This window comes from Mustela erminea, chromosome 5, assembly GCF_009829155.1.
Source record: "Mustela erminea isolate mMusErm1 chromosome 5, mMusErm1.Pri, whole genome shotgun sequence".
Classification (NCBI taxonomy): Eukaryota; Metazoa; Chordata; class Mammalia; order Carnivora; family Mustelidae; genus Mustela; species Mustela erminea.
This window is the reverse complement of record NC_045618.1, coordinates 129,377,284-129,398,332: the sequence shown is the minus strand read 5'-3', so window position 1 is coordinate 129,398,332 and position 21,049 is coordinate 129,377,284. Positions and strand designations below refer to the sequence as shown.

Below are 21,049 nucleotides of genomic sequence, written 5' to 3'. Positions count from 1 at the left end.
ATGTCGCTAGTGGCACATGTAAGAGTTAGTGAGGTGTGCTCTGATCTTAAATGCTCTGCTCTGTTTATTGCTGGGGATTGTGGATCTTTTTTTTTTTTTTTTTTTAAAATAAGTGAGTTCTCTTTTTAAAGATTTTATTTATTTATTTGACAGAGAGAGATCACAAGTAGGCAGGGAGGCAGGCAGAAACAGGGTGAAGCATGCTCCCCACTGAGCAGAGAGCCCGATGCGGGGCTCGATCCCAGGACCCTGGGATCATGACCGGAGCCGAAGGCAAAGACTGAACCCACTGAGCCACCCAGGCACCCCGGGGATTGTGGATCTGGCCCTAGCCAGGGATACCAGAGATGACTTCTCTCTCCCAATTGTTAAACTGGTGGGAGGAAATTGGCATCTGGAAAGACTTGACCATTTCCAAGTTATTTATAGCTCAAGATTTTGGGCAAAAAATGATAGAGGAATATATTCTGGCTTTGTGCTTTATATTGCTAAATTTTGTTCATTTACTCAAAAACGTATTTTGAAATGTGTCCATGATGACCGAGGAATGGTGCAATGTGTTGCCAAGAATACAAAGATTAAAAAGACTGTTGCTTTCAAGGAGTTTATAATCTAGAGGGAGAGAGAAACATGCAAATGGATAAGTCTAATATGAGTTAAAAATAGCCTGTTGTGAGAACAAAGAGAAAGAAGTGAATTTTTATGGAGGAGATTTAGGGTCAGTGTCATGGAAGAGCTGGCCATTAACTGGGCCTCGAAGCATGAATGTAATTTTAATTGGGTGGGGAGGTGGAGAGGGAGGAACAGTCAGGAGAGAATTTGGGGATAAGGGAACAGCATGAGTAAAAGCCTAGAGGTGTAAAAAAGTGTGTAGCAAGTCTGAGGAAAGGCAATTAATCCAGTGTGGCTGGTATTTAGGGGACTGCTGAGATGAGACTGGAAATACTTAATTTCTCCGATGAGGAGGAGCCAGGTAATTATATAGTTGCCCCATTTAAATTGGCTAGTAGGTAAGGGACCTGGAGGAGGGACCATGTCTAGAAATAATACATTTTCTTAGCCACACACAGCTGCTTCACATTTTTTCTTCCCTCTTCTCTTCCTCTTGCAGCCACACAACCCTGTTTGTGAGAATGTGGACACCTCTTTTGTGCTCCTAAGCTTGCACATTATTTTCCTTACCCTCTCAGACCTTCCTGATCACCTGTGTCCTAACCCCCTGACCTCCAGTGTGTGTACACCTTTCTATGGCAGCACCGTAGAACATGCGGAGGGCCAGGTGACCATTAAACAAACACCACTGAGCTTGGTCGGAGGAAGCAGAAATGGATTGCAAATCAGGTGCAAAGTGATGCGTTCTGCAAGTCGGCTAGAATAATTTCAGACCCCGGACCTCCTGCCGAAGTGAAAAATGACATTTATAGGAGGGAAGCTTAGAATTAATCCTCCAAAATGATAGTAAAGTGAATTCTTTCCTGGCTCTGCTGTGATTGCTCTTCCTCCCATTTCTGTCACTCCTTATTACTGTAATGAGTTCTGCTTTCCAAAGTGGATAAAGTCACCATACAGATAAGATCAGTTTTGTCTGGTGCAGCCACGTTGATATGATCACAGTTTGGACTGCGGTTTTTGAATTCACCTTGGGTATTTTACTTCTTGTGGGGCGGGGGGTGGGGAAGCAATAGAAATGCCGATCTGGCACAAAAGGATCTGCAATCATTAGTCCGCTGTCTTCAGACCCACTCTCTCTATCCCTACCACAGGATAGCAGATTCTTTGGATATTCCTTGAACTTTGGGGACCCTTTTACCGAGATTACCTTTTGCCCTTTTCAGATATTTGAACTTCAGTGGAGGTGGTATTACTGGGGCTCATTCATTGGCAATTCCAAGTGGAGTTCTCACTGATTGATGATGAAAGATGGGAAGTCCTGCCTAGATGCTGGGCTGCAAGGGAGCTCTCCGTGGTGCTGAGAAAGCCCTGCGCTCCTAGAAGAGGGAAGCTACTGGGAGCTCTCTGTGGTGCTGGAAGCAATATACTTCTATAGGGAATTTGAGTGAAAATTGTCCACAAACAGTTGCTCCTATGGGGCATCATTGCCCCATCATTGGAGGGTTGAGATGAAATCAGAGTAGCAAGCTATCGTGGGCTTGTTGGATGGATGTCCATCTATCCTAAGAACTAATGACTGCTTTCACATTTGCTTTTATTCTATGATGTCAACTGATTGTTTTATAATGCTTTATTTATTTAGTTTTCTTCCTGGTGGTGAAAGGGGAAAGTACAAGCTTGTATTAATTACAAGGAGTATATTACTGTCCACCTGAAGCACAAGCATAATGAAAGAGCTGTAATTCATTTATTCCACAAACATTTGTTGGGCACCTTTAATATGTGAGGCAATGTATTAAGTGCTGATCCTTGGGTGCACTTACAGCTCACACAGGTATCCGATGAACTGTGATTCCAGGAAAGCTGCTCTTTGCCTTGACAAGTACTAATATTTGGTGAATAACAACTCTGAACTTCAGGTAGTGGTTGTAGCCGAGAGTCTTGGAAAAAGTTCTGGGCATGCTGGGGGCTTCTTTTGAGGTTTCTATAAGCTGAATGTGAGTGTTACAGTAGAGAAACATCACATGGCTTGAGAGGGTTCTAAAGGAAGCAGAAGTCTATATTTTTACATGAACTCAGTCTCCATCCCTGACTTAAAAAAAAAAAAATCTCTTCAAGCTTGGACTTGAATCTGCTGCCTGCTGGGATCTAGGTCCCTCAATTTTTGTAAGAGTCTTTACACTGATTGTCGTGAGGAGTGGCCTGGGAGAATGCCTGATGTATGTGTGTTCATAAAGGGATGCACTAGGTGATATGATGATAATATTTATACAGCACATATTACATCTTGTGCTTTGCTATGAGTGCTTTACATATATTAAATTGTTTAATTCTCAGACAAGATTGATGCAGGTAATATTATAACTATTTTATAGATCAGAAAACAGAGGCAGAAAGAGTTGTCTCATACAACTCACCAAAGGCTACATAGCTAATAAATAGTAGATCTGGGATTTGATGCCAGGTAGTCTGCCTCCAGAGTCAATTTTCTTAATCACTATGCTATAAAAAGCTGAAGATTACAACTTCCTGGGAAGTGGTTACATGTTACTTGAGGTAAAGTGAAGTATTTTGGTGGTTCAATTCTCTTCTGTTCTCACATCCTTCATATAACAAATGTCTCCTCCATCATTTTACGGTTTGACTTCTAAGAATGATATACCTTAATGGCATTTCTGAAATTTTATTTACCTCTCAGCTGAAATTTTACCAAGTAATATTTGTCTTATCCTATGTAAAATTCATTCATGCTGGGCTCCTTCTTACCAGTCAAAATTCAGAGAAGCCTTCTCTACCCATCTAGTCTAAAATGGCTCTTTCTTCCCCTAACCACTTTTTTTTTTTATATCACATCTTATGGTTTTGTTTTGTTCATAGTAGGTATCACTATTTAAAAGTATCTCCTTGTTTATGTGTTCTATAGTTTTCTACTCATCATCCTTCCTAGTATAAAAGGTATGTGAGAACAGGAGATTTGTTTGTCTTGTTTATTGCTGTATTCCCTCTACTGGGAATGTGATACGATCAATAATGAATCCATGCTCAAGAATAGTTTGTTAGACTTTTGGAGGAAAATCCAGAGAGAAAAGAAGAGACCTAATAAAATCCTCTGAAACCAGAAAGATTTTCAAGAGCAAACATAAAAGAGAGAAAAAGTCAGCATATGGCTGATAAAAAGAGCGCTGGATGGGGAACCACTTCCAATCAACAAGGGCAACCAGTTCTTGGGAGCCAAAGTGAGCAGGTATCTTGGTAGTTGTATTTGTGAGACTAGTACGTCTCACTCTCCCACCAGAGTTGTTCTGGATGTTTGCTCACATTGAAGGTTAATATGGAGGAGGATGGGGTATGCTTTAGGAGAGTGAGGCAGTTAGACTGACTCATAAGCTTGTCATCTCTTTTCCTTCAAGTAAAGGATATAAAAGGGGCATCTTGGTTTCTTCCCCCCTCAGATTCCTACTGTAGAGATTTTGCACCACCCCAGCAATGTGGTCCTCATAAGTCTGATCAACATCAAAAGGGGGTCGGGTCATTCCTTTTTAATTTGATCCACACTTGCTACATGAATTAGAAGAAAAATTGGAGAAAATGTGATGGGGCGTGGAAGGACAATGTAGACAGTTAATATTTGAAAACCAAGAACGTGAAGTTATTGGTAGAATTGAATTCTTCATAGGTGACTTATCCATATTTAGCTGATTTTTTTAAACTTTGAGATAATTTTCTTTCCATTTTTTGGCATTGATAGTGCACACTTATTCACTTACCAGAGGCTATAAGGTAGAGAGAAAACTTGAGCCAGTTAATTCAGAGTTTGGAAGCAGATGTATTAGAGCATTTGGTGGGAGAAGAGGTTGATTCCTTGGTCCCCATAGTTACCATATTTTCATATTTTGTGTGGTTTTCTTAGTCAACAATTGCCTAAAATGTATTTTTGCCACCAGTGTGCATAGGGCATTAATCACTGAAATCTGTTTCTCACAGTTACCCTTCATACAGGACTCTGATTTGCTTACAGAGTAGCCTTTGGTGCAAAACTTCCATTTGCTCTTGTCTGAATTTGCCATACATCCAACTGGGAGTAAAGAATGGGAAGGGCTTCTCAAGGGGCTGGAGATGTAGAAGGTGGTGGGGTTGGAGAAGAGATCTACTGATTAGAAAGGACAAAAGGGAAAATAAAGCACTGAAACTAATCTCTATTAAGAGAAATTAGAGGATGCAGGACCTGGGGTTGGACCTTCTTAATGGATACTTTTGAGGGTACAGAGAGGAAAAGGGATGTGCACAGATATGGAAAGCAGAAGGCCCTAGATCTCAATCCCTTCCCTGAATTTCCTTTCCCAACCTTAGAGAATTCTTTCAAGTATTAAGTGAGATAATGTATGTAAAATTTCTGGCACAGAATAGAGGCCAGAAGTCATTGTGGTGGAAGTCATTGTGTGCTGCATAAGTGCCCAAACTTTTTAGTAATTTCTCATATATTTATTGAAAACTTTAAAGTGCTAAATATGATTACATAGACATGATCACTGCCTTCCTATAGTACAGACCTTTCTAATGAAAACAAGGAGCAGAAGTCATCTTTAGGAATATTTGTTTGTGACTCAGTACTAGCACTCTGCCTTTACCTATAACAATTAGTGTGTACACAGGGGCACCTGAGTGGCTCAGTGGGTTAAAACCTCTGCCTTCAGCTCAGGTCCTGATCTTAGCATCCTGGGATCGAGCCCCACATCAGATTCTCTGCTTGGCGGGGAGCCTGCTTTCCCTTCTCTCTCTGCCTGCTGCTCTGCCTACTTGTGATCTCTCCCTCTCTGTCAAATAAATAAATAAATTCTTTTTTAAAGAAGCAATTAGTGTGTACCCAGCCTTTGTTTGCTTTATAGGATGGGAGTGTACTTGTAGGAAGAAGAGCACGTGGGCTTAGGCAACGTTTCAGAAAATGGGAGGCCAGGCTGCGATAGAGAAGGAACAGAAAGAAAGAGCCTCACTTATTTATTCAGCAGGCATGCATAGTACAGTTGCAAAATCTTAGCCCAAGCAATGGGCTCTGTAGGAATTTCTAGGTTAGTGGGGGCTTGGCATGGGAGTGAGCAAGAAAGCAGGAGATTACAAACATGTAAACTCTTGAAGTTGTGGGCTGGGAGGGGAAGATGGAGTGGATGGACTGTGGAAAGGGAAATTATAAGTTGCAGGGAGAGTGGCTTAAGCAGTGGGTTAGGAGACTGAGCAAAGTGTTGGGGGCGGCTGAGTGGTATCAGGAAAACAGATGGTGATCCTTGAGAAGGAGGGTGCAGATGGCAGTGGTGGTGAGGAGGCAGCGTGGGGTGAAGAACAGTCCCAGCTCGGCCACTCCAGGATGGGGGAGAGTCTGGAACACAATTCCCCATGCTGGGTGAGCTCTGTGACTCATCTGGCCCTCAATGTGACATCTGATAGGGATATCAGGAAGAAGGATGTTGGAGACTGTAAGTTTCTTCATGATGGGCCTTGGATGTTAGACATGAACTTCAAGCATCTAGGAATTCCTGGTGAGGAAAGAAAGCTCTCCTACCAAGGAAAGAACGTAAGAACCCTGCTATATTCAAATCCAAAACCCCAGGTTAAAGTTTCCACTCTCTGTTTGACCTTGGGCAAGTAATTTGACTATTCTTAGACATGTGTTTCTCATTTGTAAAAGAAAAAGGTTGGGTTAGGTAATACTTAAAATACTGTTAAGCTCTAAAATTCCATGATTCTGGGGAATAGTTGAAGGTCTGGACTGTAGAGGACAGAGTAGAGTTATTAGTCTATTATCACTAGAGTTGTGTACGAGGGACAATTGTGAGAAACAGTGATTAATTCCCTATGCACAGTGGTGGCGAGGACAGAATTTAAGCAATTGTTTTATCTCAAGATGTTGCAAGAAGGAGGATTTTAGCTTAACGTAATGTTTGTAAATATTGGAGTCGTCCAATGAGGAGTTGGGCTGCTCTGTAAGGTAGTGACCTCCCCGTTGCAGGAAGTAATCAATCACAGATTGAGTAATGGCATTTTTGACCTTTAAGAAACATGAAATATTATGCTTTCCTGAAGACTGGTTGAGCATGTTATTAAGTGGTAAATGGTGGTGAATCCCAACATGTATTTCTCAGAACATGATCTTTTTCATGTTACTAGATCTTCTGTGGGGGAACAGAGGGTTTTGTGGTAAAATAATTTTGGTAAACACTGGATTAAAAAAGTTTAAGCAAGTTTGTTTTCTATAGGACTTCTCACAGACTTAAACATATTAATGTGCTTTAGGAATTTTCTAAATATATTTAACTGTAGAGCTCCTTTTCACAGAGTTATTTGGCAGGAATAATGACCAACTGAGCATATTTGGCAGAACATTGCTTTAAGTGATTGTTTTATGATCCAAGTCCTTTGCCCCCTGGAAAGAAGGCATCACAGGTTTGATGACGAAGCCTTGTTTGGGCCTTCAAGCCCTAAGGGAGGGCATGAGACTCTGGATGGTACTGTTAGACCTGATCCTGCTGGTGACCTTAGATGAATCCCTCCTCGTGTCCATTTCCTCATACATCAAATGGGGAGAAATATTTTGAGTCTAGTCCTTTTAGGGTTGAGGTGTCATGGTAGAGTCTAGAATAGTACCTACACACTTAAGATTTTGACTCACCTGGGCGTCATGTTAAGGTGCAGCTTCTGATTCAGCAGGTTTACTGGGGGTGTGGGTAGAGGCCAGAAATCTGCACTGCAAACTGCTTGGAGGTAATCCTGGTGCCCTGAGCACTGAGAGCAGTGAGGATCCAGGAAGCCTCGCTGCCTGCTGGGGCCTTATCAGGAGCATCTCTCTGCGTACAGAGCAGCAACAAGCTTCCTGGTGTCACTACTTTCCCCGGAGATCTGGTGTGTGTTTTCAAAAGGTATTATTCATGTGGGAAAATAAATCCGGCATCTCTCCTGTGTCCCAGTGATGAGGTTTGCTGTGGCCCCTCCCGAGGGAATCCCTCTTCCCCTTCTGCTTCCCCACCCCCACTGCCTATGGCTCTCCAGTCAGTTAAGCTATTTTTTGAGTTTGAGTTAAAACCATTTCAGACATATTTTTAACTGCGTCCTGTTCGAAAAGCTGTTAGCATTTGGCAATCATTCCATCTTCAGCTTGAATCCTAGGGAGGGTGTTTCTTTCTTCTCTCCTCCCCACCCCACCCCCTCCCCCAACAACCGGGCAAAAGTATATCATTTAAAAATAGTCCTAGTGCGTGGGTCCGAGAGAATGGTTGCTGGGGATGGGGATGGAGATGAGGCGTGCTTTGGACGCTGCGGCTTCGTCGTCCCTGCTGATGCTGCCTTTCCTGCCTGCACCTGCAGCTGAGCTAGCTTTGCAGTGTAAAGGGGTAGGTGCGAGGGCTGCCCAGCAGAGGGAGAGAGAGGGACGACGGGGCAGTGGGGAGGCCCAGGGAACTGGATCTGGTTGAACCTGCACAAGCTTGAGGTTGCCAGGAAGGAGGGCAGGCTTAACATTTCTGTCCCTGGTCCTGACGCAGTCCAGAGCCCGCCCATTACCGCTGCCATTATTATCATCACGGGCCTCCTGGGAGTAGTGCTGATGGGGAGTTTTATTTCTCTTATTTAACAAACACTTATATAGCCTTTCTCGTGTGACCCGCATTATTTGGGTACTTTTAAAACTATCACCTTGTTTAATTGTTGTAACACCCCTGTGAGGGAGGTCCTATCATAATCTCCATTGTACAGAAGGGGTAACAGACAGCGGGGGGGGGGGGGGGGGAGAGTGGTCAGGCGACTTGCCCAAGGTCCCAAAGCTTGCATGGGGGAGAGCAGGACACCAGCCCATGCAGGCTAGAGCCAGGGTTCATGCCCTTTGCCACCACACTATGCTGCTTCTCCCTCAGGTGCAGTACCCTCCTCTCAGCCCTCGATCTGAAAGTGGCTGTGCCAACCCTGTCTGCACTTACCTCTCTGGGGGAGCAATGAAGTGGAACACAGATGAGAACTTCCATCAGAAGTGCAGAAAATGATGATTTTTGGGGAAAGCAGTTATCACGTGTTAATAAGTAACTCTCTGTCACTTAAACATTCAAACTTATTAATTCTCCAGATATACCTGGACCATGTTAAAATTTGATCCCCAAGCAGGAAATTCTAGAATTGCTCTGAAAATGACCAGAGTGGGAGGAAATAATTTCCTTCTCAGTCTTTCTCTAGTAAAGTTTTTGGAGCGATATTCGGTCATCACTAGGCTCGCGGAGTGGTTTGTGCCTGGGTGCTCAGGGACAAGGACACAGCCGCAGGGATGCCATTCCACGTCCTAGCCTGGATCTCCCTGAGGCTGGAGTCAGGAGTCCTGTCCCGAGGGCTGTTTTTCCTCTCAGCTGGCGAAAGCCTGCCTGAATTCATGGAGATGGCAGAGAGGTTTCTACTGGCTGGGGAGTACATTTTCTTTCCATAAGATAGGCAGAAAAGGAAAATGAGGGTAGAGAGCTCCCCATTGGATCTGAGAGTTGGAGACATTTGGCCGTTCCAGGAGCTGGCCTTTCCTGCAGCCGCATGAACCACTCCATGGGTGCTAATCCACCCAGGCTCCCCCGGTGGGCTTATGCTATCACATGCCTGCAAATCTCGCATTCACTTGCTCTCCTTCCATCCTGTGTCAGAGCACAAGTGGCCTGGACTAGGTGCACAGATTTCAGAATGTGGGGTGTTCTGCTGTTGGCTCCCCAGGACTCACTGCCAACCCTGTGTCCTCTAACTGGGCTGCAGGGACAAATCTTTCTTCAAAAATCCTCTTCTTGAAGATGCCAGGTCCCTCTGTGGTACTGTCTGCACTGCATGGTGCATGTCTAATAATACTAATTAATAAGCAGTCACTTATTAATAACACTGGAAACATTGTCACGTAGGTGACAGAAAGTCAAATAAATTCTAGTAGGCCAGCAATGCAGCACAGCTCTTGGGGGGAGAGGGAAAAGAAGAGCACAAGGGATATGAGTAGGGACAGTTGGGCAAACTGCTTTGAGCCAATAGCATTTGAACTTGAATTTGAAATCTGCTCAGGAGCAAGATATGTGAGGACCTGAGAACTTATCTTGACTGAAGTGCTGGCCAGGGATTAGCAGAACTGTTTAATGTCCAATTTCTAGTGATTTGGTCTTGGCTTGAGAAACCTTTGATATTTCCAGGATTGCTTGGGGGTAAAGCAGTGAAAACTCAGAAAGAAAGGAAAGTATGTGTACCCATTTAATGGATGAAGAAACTGAGACTGTTGACCATTATCATTATTCCCAAGATTATTGAAAGAATCTGTAAGTAAAAGAAAGAAGCTATATAATGAAGTTTTAATACTCCCAGCCAAAGAAAATCCCTGAAATTCATATACAAGAATCATTAGGGCACCAGGAATGTATGTGTTAAGTCTATCTATAACCCTGATTTTATGGAGATATATATATATATATATATATATATATATATATATATATATATATATATATATATATAAATAAAATAAATATACAATTTTGCATAGGGGTTCCTGGGTGGCTCAGTTGGTTAAGCATCTGACTCTTGATTTCAGCTCAAGTCATGATCTCACCAGCGTTATGAGACTGGGCCCTGTGTTGGACTCCATGTTGAGTGTGGAGTCTACTTAGGATTCTTTCTCCCTCTACCCACACCACCCCCCAGATATGCAATTGCATATATTTCAATAAATAATATAAAGCCAACTTACTGTGGAAGATTAAATGAGATAATGTATTAGCACATGCCAAGTGCTTGCTTTCATGTCTGGCAGGTAGTAATAATACTAAGGATCAGGACTGATAGTTGGTTTGCCCTGGTAGAGTCAAACCAGTTGCTTTCAACCAGTGTCCAGGCTGATTGGTTGTTGCTTGTAGTATTTCAGATATTAAATATTTAAAATTCCACTCTGGTAGTGATAACTGGTACTCTTTGTTTTGGACTTTCCATGTGCCATTTACTATTATAGATGGGCTTTTGATATAATTATCATGGGAAATGGTTGAGTATGGTATGATTCCCATTTTACAGATGAGAAAACTGAGGCTTGGAATGTTAGTAACTTGGCCAAGTTCTCCTAGCCAGCAAATGACAGACCTGGGATTTGAATGCAGATGTCCTCTCGGTGGAGCATTGGGATCTTAACCTCAAGGCTACCAAGTAGAGGGCCAGCAGGGTAACTTGTGGTAGCGGTAGTTTTATTACGGTTATTATCATCATTACATTAACCTGATTTTTTTCGAGGATGCCACAGACAACATGTTCTTTTGATTGGCAATGAAATTTTTCCTTGCACCATCCTGTAAGTGCCAGTCCGGAACATTTGAGAAAAGCTGAAACAGTCCCTGTCTCATTTTGTTCTCCCTCTGAACTGAGTAAAGGCAGAAGCCACAGAGGCCAGGGAAAGGAATATAGGCTTCCTTCCCACCAGGGGACCTTCTAACCTAATGGCTTCTGATTGTGAATTTATGATTTGCGGTGAGAGGTGTGAGCAGAGAAAGACCATCTCAGAGGGTTTCAGTTGTCCCTACTGAGTCCTCCCTCCCTCCCTTTCTTTCTTTCTTTCTTCCTTTTTTTTTTTTTTTTTAAGGATTTTTATTTATTTATTTGACAGAGATCACAAGTAGGCAGAGAGGCAGGCAGAGAGAGAGGAGGAAGCAGGTTCCCCTCTGAGCAGAGAGCCCGATGTGGGGCTCGATCCTAGGACACTGGGATCATGACCTGAGCCGAAGGCAGAGGCTTTAACCCACTGAGCCACCCAGGCACCCCCTGAGTCCTCCCATTCAAAATAATCAGTACCATTGCTGACATGGCACCATCATTTAGGCAAACACTTGATACTGTTTTATGCTTATGGTTGTATTACATGTCTGCAAGGCTTATTGTCTTTGATGTTGTCTTTCTCTGCTCTTTTGTACATATCCGTCCTCATAAATCTGGAGCTAACGGGGGGATGCTGGATCACTGAAAATGAGCCAAGTGTAGGCAGCTAAAATGCTGTGGAGGAATGAACAAAATGAGCCTAGAGATTTCATGATAAAAGGCAGACTAAAAGAGTACACCAGAGTAATTGAAAGGTAAATAACACTTAAGCCCAAGAAACTACTAAATGAAATGAAATGATACTAACAAATATATTCAAAGTACACAAGGTTAGAAATCAAAGGGCTAAAAGCAAGTAAATGAGAGTAACTACAGTGATATTCAGAGTTAACATATTAAAAGTGAAATGATGAAATAAGAGAATGCTAACTATAGGGGGCAGTCCAAAGTTAATAATCCCATGCAGGGGCAAAGGCAGACCTTTGGGTCGAAATAGCAGATACTTGTTGGCTCTTCTGTGGGGTGGATGTTCTGTGAGTTATTTTATCATTAATTCTCATAGCAGTTCTATGAAGCTAAGTACAGGTGTTCTCTCAGTTTTGTAGGGGAAGATGATAAGACTGGGAGAGGGAAAAGAAAACTATTTAAGTTCCTATGGAACGTAGGTGGCTAAGTTGGGATTGGAATCCAGGTACGTGTCCTAACCTCTCGTTGTCCTGTAGATGTGCAGTAGACTTCTCTAGAGGATGACTTTCTGAGGCTGGTGTTTGCGGAAGGAGTCTGATGGGACATCTCAGGGCCATGAGCCATCAGGCTTTTCCTTTGGGCTTGTGCCCTCACTTCCCCGTGGGTCCCTTAAGTCTCCTCCTGCTGCTTCCCAAAGTGAGGGTGCAGTGAGTTGTTCCCAACATCCTCCTGGATCATGGTAGTTTCTTTATATGCTTCTTCCCCCTGGAGCTCCAGACAGCTTGCCCCACCCCATGCATTGTGTTCTTTGAATTTCCCTTCTGCATTCTGAGAACAAATAAGGTACATGGACTTCAAGAAAGGCCGGGTAAAGAAGATACCCATCAGCTGGCAAGGGCTGTTCAGGTCTGGCATAAACTGGCAGAAGGTGATGTGTTATGCATGACATTAATCCACCAAAGTATGTGTTTATATTCCTATTGGGTGCCGAGTACCATAGTGGTGTTTGAAGATGGGGGACCCAAAGACACATAAAAAAATAAGACGATGATCTAAAAGGTAAAACAGACTGGAAAGGCAGCGAGGAATGTTGGTTTGCACGTGTGTGTTCAAGTCCAGCCCACATGCCAATTTAGCCCACCACGCTTACCTTAATATCCCCCATTTCCAAATCAGAATCCATCACTTACTTCTTGACAGTCCCGTACAGCTTCCCTTACGTTGCTTTACAATTGTTGTTGTTCCTTTGCTTTATGGGAACATACTTTGTCTTCCACCAATACAGCGTGGGCTCCTTGGGGGCCGGGAACGTGTCGTACTCATCTTGTTTCCGGTTAGCACAATGCTTGGGGCACGTGGTATCCAAGTTTCCTGGGTTGGGTCAGTGCTGCGATGGCTAGAAGAATATCCAGGAACGAGCAGAAACTTAAGAACTACCCTCCATAGAAGGGAGGTGAGGGAGCACTGTGGCTGAGCAGGCAGGCTCTGGAGTCAGAGTTCAAGTTTATTCTGGTTATTTCTGGCTGTGTAGCCTTGGATAGCCTCCCTAAAGCTTTGCTTTCCTCAACTGTAAGACAGACCACGGTCAAAGAGCACCCGTGTCCGTGGACCGAAGGAGCTGACCCCTGTGAGTGCATGGGTACGTGCTCAACAGTTGTTCAGGGATATTCCTGCCATTGGCACTGGCCAGAGGAAGGATGTGCCATGGAGCCCTTAGGACGGGGAGGTTGGAGAAGAAAGGGGGTGGGGCTTATTTCCCTGGTGAGGCACTAGGGCCTGATGCTGAACAAAACCTTGTGTTTGGTGCCACCGACTGTCATCTCTTGTTTAGGCTCGAATGGGGAAATGTTTCCACAGACATGGACCGGTTCAGGAAAATGGGCAATGAATTTGGAAGGGTTTAGGGGTGTAATGGAAATACGTAGGCCCTGAGCTCAGGGTGCGAGCCACAGAATGGAGCCACGCCCCTGACCCAGCACAGCACTAGAACCCTGCCTCTGTCTCTCTTAGCTCGAAGCCCCTGTGGATAGGGTTGGCAATGTCTCCACCTGCCTTTGTAGCTAACTGCCCTTGGATGGGAAGCCCAGTTTGTCAACCTTCATTTTCATGTCCCCAGCCCTTGTCCTATGCACCGGGCCTCATCCTAAGCAAGTGTTTAAAATGCTGGTTGAAGGAATGACTTTGTGCCCTAGTTACAGCCCCAGCCTCTACCAGATGCTCAAGGATTGCCCTGATTTCACAAGAAGTGGCTACTTAGAGAAACTGAGGCACACTTCTAGGTCAGGCTCCTCTCCACTTCCTGGCTGCCATGAGACACATGTATCTTCAGCATGTGGCTTAGTCTGCTGAAGCTATAAATGAGAATTTTGTCTTTATTTCAGTGCCCGCTCCGGTTCTGGTAAAGAACCTTCCTCAGACTGGGGTCGGAAGAGGACTGAGCTCCCGACACTGCCTCTTAGTCACAGGGGGCTGCACCAGTTTTCCTCCCTGACGATATCTTCACAGCTGTTTGCAAAACAGTCAGGGAAGAGGTGAAGCCCTGAGCCAGGCAGCCTGGCTGTCTCTTTAAATGCCGGGGTCTGTGTGGGAGAGGGAGGGGCCGGCTCTGGAGTGCGTGAAATTCCTGGGCTCCCCGGCAGTCTCAGGCTCCGAGCTCAGCCCTACACATCGCCTCTTGCATGCAACTCCCGGAGAGGGAGAGGCGAGCGTGTCCTCCCCTCTCTCGGAGCCGCCAGCGTCTCTCGAGCCACCGCGGACCTGCTTTTCACACCTCCGACACCCCCCCTCCCTTCTTCCCCGCCACTCCCTCCCAGAGAGAGAGAGAAAAGGAAAAGGAGAGAGAAAGATTCTGGAATTTGAACCTTCCCAAAGAGGAAACATACCCAGCAAAGTCAGTTGACTAAACATCAAACAAACAAACAGATCCCAAATCTTCTGTTCAACTGGAAAGGTAAGGTTTTGGGGGAAAGGCAGGCAGGCAGGGTGTGAAACAACTCAAGGTTCTTGTTCATTCTGGGAAGAGGTTGCTCCTGAGAGGGTAGAAGTTTTCAGTTGGGAGCGACCAACCTAGATTTTTTTTTGGATGCTGGATCCGAGAGCCTCGGCTGACCACGGGAATGGCTTTTCAACTGCCTTTCTTTTCCTTCAGTTGCTCCTGGAAGTTCAGTCCCCACGTTCCAGATGTTGGGAAAGTCAGAGGAGGTAATTTTTTTTTTGTTTTTTAAGTCTTTCTCCTATTTGTTTGGATTATTAGTCTGAAATGATGTATGCCCATCACTTCATTTGGGCAGATAGTTTTTTGACATTTTGTAGCTACTTTCCCTCTAATTATATATATATATATATATATATATATATATATATATATATATATATTTTTTTTTTTTTTGGGGAAAGGACTGGTTCAAATGAGAAGGAAAAGAGACACTTTGAGGATCATAAGACAAAATTGAATTGAAACAGGGATTTCCCTAGCTGTTGAGGAATTGAGGTGTGTGTGTGTGTGTGTGTGAGTATTTTTTTTTTTTTTTTTTTTTTTAGAAGGGGTGCGAGGAGGTGGTTCTTGAGTCTGAAGATTCAGGTTGGACTCCTGCTATCTTGTTGTGAAGGTGGGCATAATCAGAGAAGGTGAAAAGGGAGTGTGTGTGTGTGTGTGTGTGCGTGCGCGCGCGTGTGCGCTCCTCTTTGGATCTGTTACAAGGGAATCTTCCTTCTCTGCCTTCCATTTGTTTATATTAATGATTTAGTAGCAGGCTTGCCTGAAAACTTCCACTCTGTGTAAGCACTGTGGGTTTTACAAGCTCTCAGTGACCTTAAAGGCTGGTTCGATGTATTTTTTTTTTCAAGGCATTGTGTTATACCCAGAGTTTTGGCTCTTTCCCTCTCTCTTTTTTAACCATGAAACTTAACTGCTTTAGAAACATCATCCTGATGACAAGGGAAAAATAATCTGTCCTACCCCCCACCCCCATCCCTTCCTAGGCCAGTGATGTAATACCAACCTATGGGCTCGGCTGCTTTGCAGGTGACTTACCCTGTGATTACTTGTTAAAAAAAAATAATAATAAATTTCTTCCTCCCTCCATTAAATGCCTTCTCTTTTGGTCTGGATGTAGAAATAGCACCATGCAGTGAGGAAATTATATTTTTGCTAACTCTTATTGGGTTCCAAATAAGATAGATCATTTCCCCTGATCATTACTTAAAATTTTTTTTTTTTTTTAAATGCAAAGGTCAGAGATCATTGAACAACTAGGCTAGGATACAGCAAGACACAGACCACCTAGGAGAAGTGGGAGGTTAGGAGCTGTCCTCTCCCCGCTTCCTCCGGTCATTCCCGCTTGGGGAGATAGTTTTCTTTTACCAGTCCAATCCTCCTCAACATTCTTAATTCTTTCTCTGCCCTGGGTCCTGTGGTTGGCCCTGGGAGTAAGAGGGGCACTCCTTGTCACACCTGGAGGACAGTGTCGTTTCAGGGGTCAGATGACCGTTTGCCTTTGTGATGAAGGTTCCAATGGAAATTTGAACTCCCAGCGCGCTGGGTGACTCTGTTCCCCGGGATAGTCTATCTGGGGGCACCTGGAGGTTAGGTCTGGCGAACCCGAAGAGCTAGCCCTTTATGAATTTGCTTTTGTGGGGCAGAGCCTCCTTCATCGTTCAAGGGCTTCTGCGTCGCCTTTCCAGTTAAAATGGTCCCGCTGGTTATGATGGGCAAGTTTACCTAAGGGCTACTGGGTACGTGGCGGAGGGAGAGAGGGGAGAGAGACATAGCAAGGCTGGTGTTTTTTTTTTTTTTTTTTTTAATCTTCTAGCTTAATCTGCCTATGTGATATTGGGGCAAACGATATTTCAGACGGGTGCTGGTTGTGCAGAGATATTCCTATTGTTTGATTTTTTTAATTTTTTATTTATTTTTTATTTTTTTGGTTGGGGAGTCGAGAGCAAGGACTCTTGGCCCGTTTTCTGCAGCCTGGGGTTCATCCTGCGAGCCAGTCTTCCTTCTGGAAGAGGGGGAAAAGGCTGGACGCTGGAAGTTCGCTATTAAAGTGAGCAACAGGGCTGGGTTAATTTTTTTTTTTAAACAACCGGACTGTGCGAATGCCCTTTTCTGGAGCTTTCCGGCCCTTTCTAGTGAAATAATGATTTAAAAAATTGCTTCTTAAGACGAGGGGGCCAGAAATCAAAGGGATTCTAGATTTTGAGAGACCACGATCTCTTTGCTTCTCTGGTAGCTTCCTGTTATTAATTATTGGGGGTTTGATGGGGGTCTGGCCTCTTTTTTTTTGGTTAATTTCTTTTTAATGCTGCGTTTCTACTGAATATGTTGATGATTTGCTGCTTATATAAGGGAAAGAATGTATCGAGGTGAATTGATGCTTGGGGTTTTGAGATCGGCTACTGAGATTGGGTGGCGGTTGGTGTGTTTGTCGATGTGCATGGTAGGAAGGTCTTTTCTTTTGGGTGGTGGGGGACAAGGGGACGGTTGGGAAATGGTAGATGCGATGCTACAGCAAATGGGGACATAAGGGGAGACGGAGGTGAGGTCGGAAGTCACCGGTTTGCAGAATTTCTGTCCTGCATCCCCCTTTCTCTCGCTCCTTGGGAAAAAAAAAAAAATCCATTATCTCTAAAAACACATTATTCTTCAATTGGCCTTTTAGAGAGAAAAGAGCGGGAGGGGAGGGGTTAATTTGGTAAGGGGGCTTGGTTGTAATTAGCCCACTGCTGCAAAACTGAGATAGAGAAATCCACCCGCACTAGCTTTGGGGGCACAGGGAGGCAGCGGGAGATGGGGGACGGGTTGTCAGTCTTAGATGAGCGGTGGAGCAGTGGGCTTGGCGTTTGGGTATTGTGTGTGTTTGTGTCTCAGGTGCTCGTGCGGTGTTTTCCACCCCACCACCAATTCCCCCCCTCCATCCTCCCCCAGTTCCACCATGCTCTTGCCTTCTCTTGCCACACACTGCTCTCCCCGACCCCGTGGCCCCCTCCCCCTTTCCCCTAGCTCTTTCCATCTCCATGAGAAAATTCTGATTCTGATGGCTCTGCGGCTCTTTTTCCTTTTCTTTCTTTCTTTCTTTTCTTTTTCTTTTTTTTTTTTTTGCAACACAACAGTGGTGCGATGGCCTTTCCTACATACCACACGGATGCAGCCTTCTGATAGGAGGGCTAAGTCGGCACATCTACACACGTACTTGCACACGCTCTTGCACACACACACTCTCGCACGGACACAGGCGACCAAGGACTTGATTTCGTTTGGTTTCATTCCCCTCCGTGGCTCTCCCCGCCCCTACCTCCACCATGGCTCCTTTCCACCCATCTTCATACGGGCAATGCAGTAACGCTATCCGCGTCTTCTCCCCACACCGCTGTCTCCTTTCTCCTCGCCATTATTCTTTCCCGAAAGCTGTGGTGTGTCGCAGTTCATGGGATTAGCATGTTGGAGAGTCTTTGGGGGAGGGGACTTCTTGAGAAGGGGATTGGAGTGGGGGTAGATGACATTAATGATTTTTTTTTTTTTTTTTGCCAAATAAGCGCCCAGTGATAATGATCCAATTTAACCATCCGTGTAATATGCATTTGCGGCACATTGGAGGAAGGTTACAGGGAAAGCAGAGTCTGGACTGGGTTACCTCTTGGGGGGGATTTGCTGCCTGGACAGTAGAGACAGACACCACCCCCACCCCCACACATATGTATGCTCTCTCACACACACCAGCACACACAGCTCTGCTCAGTGGGCTGTGTCAAGCCAGAGGGCACTGCAGAATGTCCCAGAGTTGTCGTCGTTCCTTGCGACGATGGACTGATGTCTTTGTCCTACCCGGCTCTCGCTCTGATGTCCAGTGTTGTCTGGTCTTGAAATTCTTGGTGGCCTTTGTGTTGCCTTTGGGGAGGGGGCTGGAGGGGTGTTTGTGTTTTATCAAACACCGGTGTACCTCCAGTTGGACCACATGGGAGTGTCAACACCATGTGTGCGGGTCACGCAGGAGGCTGCTTGCCTGTTTGTGCCGCGGGAGTGTGATTGTTGGCTGTGGCCGTGCGCGGGGCTCTGGAGAGGTGCGGGGCTCTGGGGAGGTGCGGGGGTGCCAGGGATGGGAAGCTGAATTCCCCTTGGGGAAGGGAGGGCAAAAAGCGGGGGTGTTGAGACAGAGGGCAATGGAGTGTTCAGGGTAGCTGGGAAGAGGGTGGAGGGGGAGAAACCACTCGGGTCTCCAGCGGAAGCATCGCTGTGAGGTCCCCACGTCCCTAAGCCAGGCTGTGGGCGGGGGTGCTCGTGGATGACTGGTGGGCGGGTGCAGACTGAAGGGGGAGAGGTGGGCGAAATTGAGGGTTTCCCCTGCTACCTCCGGAGCCCCAGGCAGAGCTGGGAGCACGGCCCTGCCCTCCTGGCCCTGGCCACCCTTGGGCAGCTGGGCCTTGGTGGAGGCTACAGCCCCTCCAGGAGCTGAGATCGCCCTGGGCCGGGAAAACAGCCGAGCCCTAGTGTTCCAGTGCTCAGGGCTCAGCTGCCTTAACTACCAGACGCCATTTTCCGTCTCCTTTGGCTAAAGGTGTGTCCCTCTTTATGCAATTATAAATGAAATTGGCAAACATTTTGCCTGAAAGAAAAAAAAAATCCTCAGAGCAAAATGCTGATTGTCCTCTGTTTCTGACGTCCCCCTCCCTTCCCAGGGCTGACCTTGAGGAGTTAGGGAGAAAGGGTTACGTCATTGCCAGAGAAAGGGGAGAAATAGGGAGTTGGATGCCTCAGGGGCAAATTTTTGTGCCAAACACCGAGAAGAGAATATTCTTGGGATTCCCGATTCCTTCTCCTTACATGACCCTGGTGTGTGGATGGGGGACTTACAGAAGTAGATGAGTCCCTTCCAAAGCTTGCCCCCTACAAATACACCTGCTTGGTAGGACAGTCCACCCACTGGTCTCCCCCAAACATGCACCTGCAGGGGGAAATGGCTGAGCCGGCTCTGATCCTTGATGTCTAGCCCGGCTGACTCTGCCGTGGACTAAGTGAGGCCCTGCTGCTGGGCCAGCCACAGGTGGCAGAACTGGGCTCCTGCAGGGGCTCTGTGTGGGACCTGCTCCCAGCATCTTCCTGAAGGTTCCTGTGCAAATGATACCTGTTCAGAGAGGACTATCCGGACTGGATTTCTTAAGTAGCCCTCTGACCCCGCTGCTGGCCACTTTCCAGCCTGCTATCCTGCCTTTAATTCCAATCCCTACCTGATACTATATTATATATTGAGGTGTGAAGATGTTCTTGTCTCCTCCAGAATGCAGGCTCCCGGAGCTCGGGGACTTTGTTTTTGGTCATTGCAGTGTTCCCAGTGTCGAGGACACTTCCAGCCACATAGTTGGTGCTCAGCAAATATTTGTTGATTGAAGGAAAGAACCATGTGGGTTTGATGTTGGGGTTCTCTTTTCTTCTCTAACACCTTGGACTTGTCGTCTGGGGAAGTTGAACTTTGCCTCTGGCTGTCTTATCCCTCCCTGTAAGTCCCAGATGTACTGGAGGGGTTGGAAAGTGTGAAACTTTCTGACTGAGAAGGGTCTCCATGGCTGACTCAGAGGAACTCTGCCTCCTTCACAATCCCTGTAATATTAGTCATTATCATTACGGTGGTATTAGTAATAGTAGTGATATAGCTTCCATTTTTGAGGATTTTTTTTTTTTTACCAAGTTCTGCACCAAGTTTTTTTTTTTTTTAAAGATTTTATTTATTTATTTGACAGACAGAGATCACAAGTGGGCAGAGAGCAGGCAGAGAGAGGAGGAAGCAGGCTCCCTGCTGAGCAAAGAGCCTGATGCGGGGCTCGATCCCAGGGTCGTGAACTGAGCTAAAGGCAGAGGCTTTAACCCACTGAGCCACCCTGGTGCCCCAAGATTTTTTTTTTTTTTTAGTAAACATTCATTGTCTCATTTAATTCTCCAAACAGCACACTGTAGTGTATTCTTATTATCTGCCTTGAACAGAAGAGGAGATTGAGGCTTAGACTAACCCAAAGTAAATTAGTAAACTTGCAAATCAAGCATCTGAACACAGATCTGTCCTTTTCTAGAGCCCAAGTTCATGATCCCGATGTTACACTGTTGGAGATAAAAGGTAGATGAGCCATCATCTCATTTAGTGCCCTCAAATGCAGATGAGAAAACTGAGGTGTAGAGAAATTAAGTGGCTTGTCCAAAGCCATAGGCCAGATCTGATCCAGAGACAAAGCTGGAATCCAGGTTTCCTGGCTGCCTGGGTAGTGCCCTCTCCACACCCTCATGCTGCCTTGTGGGATGTGTGCCCTTTTCAAAGGGTATTGTTCTGGTGGCTGCCTGAGCACCCCTCTTATTTCTCCTCCTTCTGCCATCAGAGGAGTGGGTCTTGGTGAGGTAGGTGGGGAAGGTGTGCCTTAA

The 21,049-nt window shown here is 45.4% G+C and overlaps 1 protein-coding gene across 45 annotated transcripts in view; it reads left to right on the top strand.

Moving 5' to 3' along the window:
* Window positions 1-14,295: 14,295 nt before the first annotated feature.
* Window positions 14,296-21,049, top strand: part of NRXN3 (neurexin 3) — a 1,567,429-nt gene continuing 1,560,675 nt past the window's right edge. For 42 of the 45 annotated variants that reach the window (XM_032341548.1, XM_032341546.1, XM_032341549.1 and 39 more), the window contains exon 1: window positions 14,296-14,596. The gene's annotated coding sequence lies outside the window, so the exon portion shown is untranslated. Of the gene's footprint in view, window positions 14,597-16,293; window positions 16,381-16,621; window positions 16,692-17,064; window positions 17,085-21,049 lie in introns of those variants that run through there. The other 3 variants (XM_032341502.1, XM_032341501.1, XM_032341503.1) reach the window with 3 other exon arrangements.